This window comes from Mixophyes fleayi, chromosome 9 (assembly GCF_038048845.1).
Source record: "Mixophyes fleayi isolate aMixFle1 chromosome 9, aMixFle1.hap1, whole genome shotgun sequence".
In the NCBI taxonomy this organism is placed as follows: Eukaryota; Metazoa; Chordata; class Amphibia; order Anura; family Limnodynastidae; genus Mixophyes; species Mixophyes fleayi.
Window position 1 is genome coordinate 122,136,997 of NC_134410.1, and position 11,017 is coordinate 122,148,013.

Consider the following 11,017-nt stretch of genomic DNA (forward strand, 5'->3'; position numbering starts at 1 on the left):
ATGTGGTGTTTATTAATTGTTAGTCTGATATCTTGTACTGCCACTATCCTCTCAGGTGACAGGTGCCGAAGGCCCTGCGTGAGACCATGACCAATATAGGTAACTTTAGTATTGTAGATTTGTATGGTGCCACAGTGCTCTGTAGCGCAGTACAGTAGGGAAAACAGTACATACATCATATGAGGGGTGTAACGTGAGCACCCCCAATTATTTAAAGAGCTGACTGCTATGTGAGCAGTAGTGTGCAATCTGTAGGGGGGGCACAGTGCTTGGGTAAATTCGGGTTGGACCCCAAAACTTAAGGTTCCCAGCAGACTCCAGAACGGAGGTCCGGTTCTGATATTGTTAAATCAGGATAGTAGCACATCATCCCATGTCTTATAGGATCACTACTTGTTAGATATCATTTATTTTTTTTATTTTTTCCATTAATTTTTACAAGTCAATATATATAATACATACCATACAATATAAGTTATTGACAGAGTGAATTGACAATAAAGAAGGAAATATACATTGACGGGAGCTCTGATTTGTTACAAGAAAGTATGTATGTTACTACATAGACATGTATTTTAAGGGAGACAAACGGGGATAGAAAAGGGTAAGGGAGGAATGACAGGGAGATGTGGGATTTTATATTTGGAATGATAAAGTAATGTTGAGAGATGAATGCAGTGATATTCAGGAATGCAGAAGGGTATGTAGGTAATGTATACCTGGAGGGGTGAGGTATAAGTCACCAAATCTGAAGTTATTATACAGCAACAAGAGGATGTCAAACGGTTGTTTGTGGAGGTTCCGGCTTCATAATCACTTGTCCAGAGAGATGATGTGTTTTGGAAATTTACTGGGGTATCCCTAAGAAAAGCTGATATATCTGAGTTACAGAATCAACAAGGGTATGAATTTGATGCCAATAAGGTTGTATTTTAGGACAACTCCACCAAACGTGCAGCCACGTAATGCACATCCTCTCCAACATCGATCTGTGGAATTAGAAAATATAGTATGCAGACGGGAGGGGACTAAATACCATCTGTAGTAAAGTATGAAGGAATTTTCCTTTATTCTAACTGAAATTGATGACCGCTAAATTAGATCTAACTTTTGACCATTCTTTAGGAGTCAGAGTCTCCCCTTCATTTAGATATATCGCTTAGTCCCTACTTGCCTTAATTATGGGTTACCTTCCCCTGGGATTCCTAATCCACGTGGTGGGGAACGTGTCTACCCTGGAATGGGACTTATAGCCTATCCGCATATCAGACCTTTGGTTGTGGGGGCTTGATAGCATCAACAGCCCAGAGGAGTGGGTATCCGGGGGAGGGACCTTATATTACTGATAAATGACAGCAAAGGGTTATTTTCCAAAATGTTCAATATAAATATAAATAAGGAATTACTCTTTAATTACACCTTATGCCTTTTGTAAATTGATCACATAGTATTTTTATTTTTTTTACTTTAACATTTTTATTAAGGGTGTAATAACATACTTAGTCATTTAATATGCCTATAACAACATTAAATACAAACTTAAAACAACTTGACAACCTCTTTGGGGGGTAGATGTATCAAACCTTCTGGAAAAGGAAAAGTGGAGGTTTTGCCCATAGCAACCAATCAGATTCTAGCTATTGTTTATCTAGTACATTCTAGAACGTGATCGCTTGAACCTGATTGTCTTTAAGTCATCTACCTCCGTACTCGATACGTAACACTAATACCATTCACCTTGCTGGGGTCATGGGTTCGATTCCGATCAGAAATCTATCTGTGTGGAGTTTGTATGTTCTCCCCGTGTTTGTGTGGGTTTCCTTCCACGCACCAAAGACATATTCTAACGTACCCACACACGTGTGTCCGTGGGGCAGGGACTGATGTGAATGATTATATGTTCTCTGTAAAGAGCTGCGGTAATATAATAAATAACTGTTCTGTGTTTAATATAATGAGTTATAATGCCGTAGCGGCAATAAGGATATCGTTATTAAGAAAGAAGAATCTTAATTTGTCACCGTTTGGATTACATGTCCGGATTAATGTAGCTAACGGGCTACATTGTGACACGTTTATTTCTAGTTACTAGTAATAATATTACTGGGATTCTTATAGTTTCCTAATGTTCCATGTTCAGTACTCCGGCTCCTTCTATCACCGCGGTCCCAGGCGGTGTGGACGCAGGTTCTCTCCCCATCCCTGGATCAGATAGCGTGAGAACAGACTTCTCTTCCTCAGCCTCCCTCCTAGGGGCCAGTTCAGCCGGTCTGTGTATTACAGTCCGGTGTCCCCAGGGACCTGGATTTAGTTATATTACAGAGAATTCCTATTAACAGAGCCGCTCTGTGTGCGGCTGCCACGGAGCATCAGGATCACTCAGTGACTGCGGGGGTCATCCTTTTCCCATCACACAGGATAATATATGTGCTTATCGCCAAGCACCTGATCACAATGATATAATGACTGCGTGTTCTATTTGTCCTCAGCAGTGACCCCAGTATACGGCTCTCTGCATGAAAACTGCAATCACAGCTGTCGTTGGTTATATTATTCATTAATAGGACATTGGGTTTGAGAACCTGTCACCCTAAATACACAGTTCCTGATTGAATAATGAACGATATACGATAGCAGTCACTGTTCCAGAGATGACTGAGTCTGTAAATGTTTTCATCTGTCCCCCCCCCCCCCCTTCCTCTCGCTCCCCAATAACGTCAGTGACCAGAGCCAGATTAAGACCAAGCTGGACCCCTGGTCAGGTTAGGAGATTTGGGATATTTGCCAACGATATCCACAGAGCCCCCAACATACCCCCCACACAAACATTAATTATGTGTCCATATATTATCCCAGCGCTGCCCATATTACATCTAATGTATCCCATATCCGATGAATTATACCAGCAGGGCCCCCCTATAGTAATAATATTGACTTCATATTATACCGCCAGTGCTGCGTATTATATCGGTATCGCCCAACGCCTGCAGCAGCCAATTACACCAGCAGTGCTTATCCCGGTGCTGTCCATAGGGTGTAATGACCCTACTGAGAGAGAGGGGACAGATTCAGCAGTGTCTCTTCTAGTAGAAAGGATGGCTCGGCATTGTAGCATTGGGGGCAGCACGGTGGCTCAGTGCTTAGCACTTCTGCCTCACAGAACTGGGGTCATGAGTTCGATTCACGACCATGACCTTATCTGTGAGGAGTTTGTATGTTCTCCCTGTGTTTGCGTGGGTTTCCTCCGGGTGCTCCGGTTTCCTCCCAGACTCCTAAAACATAGACACAGACTAAGGTCAATTTAATAGCAGCCAAACAATCTACTGTGTGTATATTAGGGGATTTAGACTGTAAGCTCCAATGGGGCAGGGACTGATGTGAGTCAGTTCTCTGTACAGCGCTGCGGAATTAGTGGCGCTATATAAATAAATAGATGATGATTGGGGAGTGTAATACATATGGTAATGTCAAACACAATATCAAGTGTTATAGCCTCCTCTATTTATAAATAAACATATTTATATATAATACAAAACAATCCCACGTTCCCTGATGCACAGTTGCCAACTGTCCGTAGTTCCCAGGTTTTAGAAATTCGACCTTGCATTTGTTTTGTCCTTGAAAACATTCCTATCTTTAAGTATTGACCAACTGCACAATATAATTAGTTTTTCTGCTGTTACATTGCATTCCTGCCATCGATCCTTCTCCGGCCTTCATAAGGTGATGTTTATTGAAGAAGAGTATGTAAAATGCAAGTAAAAGATATGTTATGATCAAGCAGAGGATACATGAAGTGATGATGAGGATTATAGTGAGCGTTCCAGTGTCCACGACACCGAATCGCGTGTCGCCTGGGCTCGGGAGAAAGTGTCCCCGGAACCATTATAAAATAACGGTGTCTACGCTGATTAAAGTGGCAGCTCAATTGAGGCGGCGTCAGGTAATTAGAGGCAATTTGCTCTACATAAAATTGTGACTCACACATGCGTATTTTGAGTTGAGCGTATATTATACTTGTGTTAAGTGGCACTTGTAGCATCCTGGTGCCAGTTTCTACATTGACGATGATCTTTGCGCCGGACGTATATATACGGCTTACTACGAAAAAACGATTTTAGGGAATGTGGCACAAATAAATCACGTGCAGCCTTCATCCCAAAAGATCTCATCCACACAGAGATATATAAACACATCAGTACAATTATAGCAGAAAAATTACGCTTATGATATGAAACAAAATATTTCCCTACTATGTATAAATATAATTATATTCCGTCAATATAAACAACATTTGCGAATGAGCCTCATAAAGTGTCTTTTTTTGTTTTCTCACAGTTCAGACGTGGTGAAGTTTGAATGTGATTCCGATGTTAGTTCTCTTATGTTGTAATAATCTTCCTGTTGATGTTAAATCTTCTTCATATGATCTCTCCAAAAATTTGTATGAAATGCTAAAAAGCAAACAAAATAATTTTTCAGTTGCTTATGATTGCAAACACATGTTATAGCATGCAAACGAGACTGTCATCACTGCTGATCAGGACCTGTAGCTGGAGCAAGGGATACGGCCAAAAAACAAGTAACTTTCAGACGCACAGAGCTGTATTCAGACGTGACTTGTTGCGCTTGAGTTTGACGCACCGCTACTGTAAACTGACCCTTCCCCGACATCATGCACTGTGGTAAGTGTCCTTTGCGCTCGCAGGCGCACAGAAGAGAGGCGTGGTCACGGACCTTTCTGACGATTCTGGGCATGCGCAGAGTAATTTTACGTACAATACGCTCAAAATCGGGAGATGCGTGACTGGATGGATCAGGACCTATGTGTGTAAAATTTAGTGATCATTCAAAATACACCCATTATGTTTAAATTACTTGAGAGAAATTTCATTTTCCGTGTACTTAATAAAGTGAAGTGTCCCTTTAAAACATTATCTGCTTTGAGATATTTCAGGACAAATAGAGAAGTAAAACAGCTGATACTTTATTACCAGAAATACCGACTTAAATACACAATCCTAAAATTTCAATGTGTGAGAAAAAAAACAGACGTTTTATGAGGCTCTTTTGCAAATGTTGTTTATATTGATGGACTACAATTATATTTATATATAGTAGGGAAATATTTTGTTTCATATGATAAGCACCATTTTCTTCTCTAATGGCATGGTGGCTCAGTGGTCAACACCTCTGCCTCACAGCACTGGGATCATGAGTTCGATTCCCAACCATGGCCTTATCTGTGTGGAGTTTGTATGTTCTCCCTGTGTTTGTGTGGGTTTCCTCCGGGTGCTCTGATTTCCTCCGACACTCCAAAAACATACTGGTAGGTTAATTGGCTGCTATCAAATTGACCTTAGTCTCTGTCTGTGTGTGTTAGGGGAGTTAGACTGTAAGCTCCAATGGGGCAGGGACTGATGTGAGTGAGTTCTCTGTACAGCGCTACAGAATTAGTGGCGCTATATAAATAGCTGATGATTGGATCTATTTAAGGTTGCACATATCTTACGAATACAGCTGTAGAAATGTAAGTGTATAGATTGTAAGCAAGGCCCTCTTACCTCTATCTGTATTACACAGAATTGTTTTATTACCGTGTTTGTTCCCAACTGTAAATTGCTACGGAATATGTTGGCGCTATATAAATAAATGATGATGATGAAGTGTACAGACCCATTCCGTTCTCTTTTAGTTACCAGAGTTAAACCAGAATAATGATACTTGATAGTGCTGCAGGTTAATGTGAGTTGAGAAGTCCATACAGTGGTATTTAACGCCATTATCGCACATAGTATCGTGGTCATTATACAATGCACAGATTATTTATCATCCGCGCTATAATAAAACAATGGTGAAAAATCCAATCTCTCGCTCGAGGGATGCAACATCCATTTATAATCTTAAGAGAGACAACTGGATAGATAAATCTTCCATACAACACGGTGCTTAGTATACTGGTCAGTCCTGACATGGTGAGAATATATATTCTTAATGTGAAATGGCTGCATTTAGGGTCTGTGTTGTCAGCGCAGACCTGTCCTAAACGCTATGACGGATGGTCCGTATACAATGACGATATGGGATCGGATCAATATCTGATGTTCAAGAGTCACTAATCCAATACTTCCAAAATGAACAGATTTGTCTTTTTTTATTTTTTTAGGATTTGTTATAATTCACACAATATATTTTTATTAAAGGGTTACAAAATATAATATACAAATTAATACATTAGCTAAGGGTAACATAAATGTGAACGTTCCCAAACCCTGGCGGAACCCAATATTTTTATATCCAAATGTAGCCTAGTAATGTAGTGTCATTTTTTTTTTAAAATTAGTTTTATTAGATAGTGTCCTTTTTTAATACACTGGTGATGTGTAGAAAAAAATTCCTCAGCCTTATCCCAATTATCAATGATTCTCTCACCGGCCAGTTGTACATCGATTTATTCATTTTGTGAAGCAATCACACTTTTCAGATGTACTGTGACCAGAAGCGGGAGGCTTTGGTGTCCTAGGTAAAATGGAGTCATGGTTGGTGGATCAGGGATGTGGCTGAGTGGTCCATGAAAGTGTCATGGCTCATTTTGTTGCCAGGTTTCCTTTTCAAGAGTTTGGAGAACTAGGAATTACCTGTATGTGTGTGCCTATTACTAGCTCGCTCATATAAAACATTCACACCAAAGTTAAATCTGTCCCCAAGACACAGTGGGCAGCCATTTTGTTGGCTACACCAGTGTAACCAACACTTGCTCATGTGGGTGCTGGAAGTGTGTAATGATTAACTCCTACCTTGCTGTACTCTTGGGTCAGCCCCCCAGGTGTATCTCAGTCTCTCCCACCTCCAAGATCATGTAGATCAAAATTAGCAATCAAGTGTCCCCCGCAGATGCAGCAGGGAAATGATACAAAGTTATGGATGCCAGCTTATCTTATGATTGGATACAAGATTTATTTTAGTCTCCTATCTTTTTCATCTCTAGCACAAATCACATGGTTGGAGTAAGTTACTAGAATCACAATGCACGTCGCTCATCACAACACAGGGTATTAGTAATCACATGATCACATGACAGGTTGTAGCACATCCCTTGACTCAAGAACTGACAGTCGCTTGGTGGTCTCGTCTTCGCTCTCTGCTTCTTCTACACTTCAGCCGTCCCATTGTCATGCTTACATGGTCTGTCTTTGACTCTTTTCTTTTAACCTTTGAAACTGCACCAGCCTCCATCTCTCTGTGTTGAAGCATTTCTCCTGAATGCGGACACATTGCAGAGGAACTCTGCTGCTTTCAACTCAGGTACACCTGAACATCACTGAGCGTGAACTCATACTGGATCTGGGATCATATATATCTTTCAACTTTGGATTGCTTTCAAACGGGGGCTGTCTGTGAAAAGGCCACAATGGTCAAATCGCGATGGGGCATAGACACCCCACTCCTTCCCTCCCCTCCAAACACACCTTCCCTCCCCTCCAAACATGCATTCATTGCTGCTTGCACCAGTGCCAGGTGCTATACTGAGCAGCCAATGAGACATGCCTCCCAGCTTTCCGACCCGCAAAACAAGGTACCTGTGGTAGAGATTGCGGTTTAGAGTTCTCAGATTAGGACAGTTGGAATGTATGGATCATGTAAGTTTTATAGTGATCAATCCCCTGAACCGAATCGCTTCTCCCAAGCACAAGAGTCTGACATTTAATGCTCTGACAGCCACAACACCTTTAACCCACCCACATAGCTGGGAGGCATTAGACATTTAAACTATGAGTATGCAATGTATCCATTCACTAGGAACCACCTCAAAGGGGAACGCTGCACAATAATGCTGGGTACACACTGCAGAAAATGTCTCCCAATGCGATATCGTTAATGATTTTACCAACGACTGAAAGTCCCGATTAGCAGCCGATTCATGTGTACACAGTAAACACAATTTACCGTCAGATCTGTGCTCTTCATCTGTCATAACCATCGGCTGAAAAGATTGTGATTCTGTAAACTCTATTGCAGGATTGGAAGGACCTTGTTCCATCGTTGAATGAGATCTTTAGTTCAATTTAAAAATCAAATCGGACAATACGATGATCTTTGGTACGATAACACATGATTGTGGGAGCGTAACCACTAATGCGATATCGGACCTAACGGTCGTTTATCATGTGATTGACCCGATAATTGGGTGAAAAACCTATAATATGTACCCAGCCTTAGCCCCCCTGTCGTGTAGGTGATGGGGACAAGTAGCGCTTCTTTGAAATGTCAGATGTTCCTATTTGCAATTAAGCAGGTAAGGAACGTGTAATATGCTGATTGCCTATAGGATTGTTCATTCTACAGTCAGCTGTACAGCGATCACCAGATATGGAATAATTAGCAGTCTGACACGTTTCTCGTGCCAGAAACAATACCACCTGGCCCCATTAGGCATCGAATAATTAATGGACAGATTTCCATATGTGATTAATGTTTAGCAATGTTTCTATACGAGTCCCTTCACACATTTCCATGACGTGTTCCGCCTGTGTGTACTGCGTGAGCGGGTTTTGTAACGAGTGTGGGGCAGACAGGTATTTGGGGGGGGGGGGTGCCCGCTTCACCCATACATGTAGGTATATTGGTCTGCGGAGCCTGCGCCAGTGATCTGAAGCAATTCTAGCTGCCAGGAAGGGTGGCAGCAGGCAGCACGATATCCTGCAGGGCGTTCTGAGTGAGTGATCAGTGTGACAGCTGGCATCGTCTGTTTGTCACATCGTTTTTCTAGTCTTGCCCACGGGCATACGGTGGGCGTGTATTTTTGTGGCATCCCTGTCATGTTTTCCAGGGGAGATTAAAACCCATCATCAAACATCCATTTTTACATGAGATAACGGAGGTAGTTTATGAGAACTAATGCACAGGTAATAGGTGCTGTAACCCATAGCAACCAATCAGGTGTCTGTGTATTCCTTAACAAACAAATCACAGGATTGCCAGGGTAAACCATCAAATTTCCATGATAACCCTATACATTTTTTAAGGGTTTGTCTAAATCTGTAAGCTATGTCCTGACCCCCCTGACTACAACATGGAGGGATGCTATCCAAGCAGGAGGAGGAGGGGTTACTGAATTTAGCAGTGATATCACAGAGGCGTCTATGACATCACAGAGCAGCATATTGCAAAAAAACATGGTGGTGGAGTGTTGGCAAATACTGAGCTACAATTAATATGTGTGGATAGTGCCGGCTTTGTTGGGTTTTCATAGATGGGTCACATGAGTCCAATCATCATCATCATCATAGCCTTATCTGTGTGGAGTTTGTATGTTCTCCCCGTGTTTGCGTGGGTTTCATCCGGGTGCTCCGTTTTCCTCCCACACTCCAAAAACATACTGGTAGGTTAATTGGCTGCTATCAAAATTGACCCTAGTCTGTGTGTGTGTGTGTGTGTGTGTGTGTGTTAGGGAATTTAGACTGTAAGCCTCAATGGGGCAGGGACTGATGTGAGTGAGTTCTCATCAAAGAATATTATTTTCATGCTGCGAGAATGTTTACCGCACTCGCGGTCTCTCTGTGCGGAACATTGTGACGTTTTATCACCCTCCCAAAGGGCTATTTACGAAAGGGTGAAACACTCGGACTTACAGAGCTTTTCATTGTGTGTAAATCCGTCTATTTGTCTGGCTGACACATATTTTGGGAACTGCCACCGTAAAATCGATCTGCCCCGACTTTTGTGGAATTGCAGATAAGACTGGGGATGTGTAAAGATCTCTACAAGGACCATTCTACTATGACTGTAGGACCAACCCACTCGTTCATTTGCACTATACAGTTTTTCTAATAAATTACTGCTTGATTTAGGTTAATTAATATCTTAAATTAAGCAAGAGAGTGAGTGGACATTGGGATAGTCTTCATTACAGCATAGCTGCGCTCTGTCCCGATCTCAGGTGGAGTCCTGATTATACAGTTGTCACATTTGTGTGTTAGATTTTACATGGAAATGCGCTTTACCGGAAAATCCGCACCCGCAAGGTAGCGTTACGTGATCGGCGCAAATCAAAAGGCTCTCGAAGAGCTTGGAAAACAAAGTGGTTTGCCGTCTTACGTGGAACAGCGAAGGCACCTTCTCCACCACTTTAACCTTTAAATAATATTGGGCCCCAAATCAAAATCTTCTTTATGTTTTTTTCTTGTATGTGGGTACATACATGACTGTATTAATGCGCTAATCCACCCAGCTCGTCCATCACAAAATCATAAATTTTGTTCCCCCCGCGGATACCGCTGTTTTCACATACAACCTTTGAGCGTTGCATAAAATTGAGAGGCTAAATGCTCTGGACAGTTATTGGGTCATTATACAGGATAGCATTGCTGACCTGTAGGGTTGTGCTGAACAGCGGCTTGGCTAAATGGCTCAGGTCTGTTGCCTATACTTGTCTGTCTAAGACCCCACAGCGGTGATTGAAAATGATCCTGTGCAGTGCTCGGTCTGGGGGCCACCACACCATACTTTTCTTGATTGATCACCCACTAGAACACTGATAATTCTTCAATATCCACTGTGGATTAAGCCCCATACACCACATAATTGCAGTAAGCAACATCTCCTCAAATTTATTGGAAAATAGCGCAGGTCCCTCTCCCCACGCACTTCTCAAGATTCCCCCACAACCAATCAGAAAAGAAGAAACCAGTGATTGACAACAGTGATTGGAAATAATTTGTGAATAATTGAAAGTAGTAAAATATTGTCTGTCTATCCATGCTGAATATCCCAAAATAGTCTTCCAAAAATATTTTTCTATTGTTGCAATATTCATCATCATCATCATCATCATCATCATCATCATCACCACTACCATTTATTTATATAGCGCCACTGATTCCGCAGCGCTGTACAGAGAACTCATTCACATCAGACCCTGCCCCATTGGAGCTTACATATTCCCTAACATACACAGACAGACAGACTAGGGTCAATTTTAATAGCAGCCAATTAACCTACCAGTATGTTTTTGGAT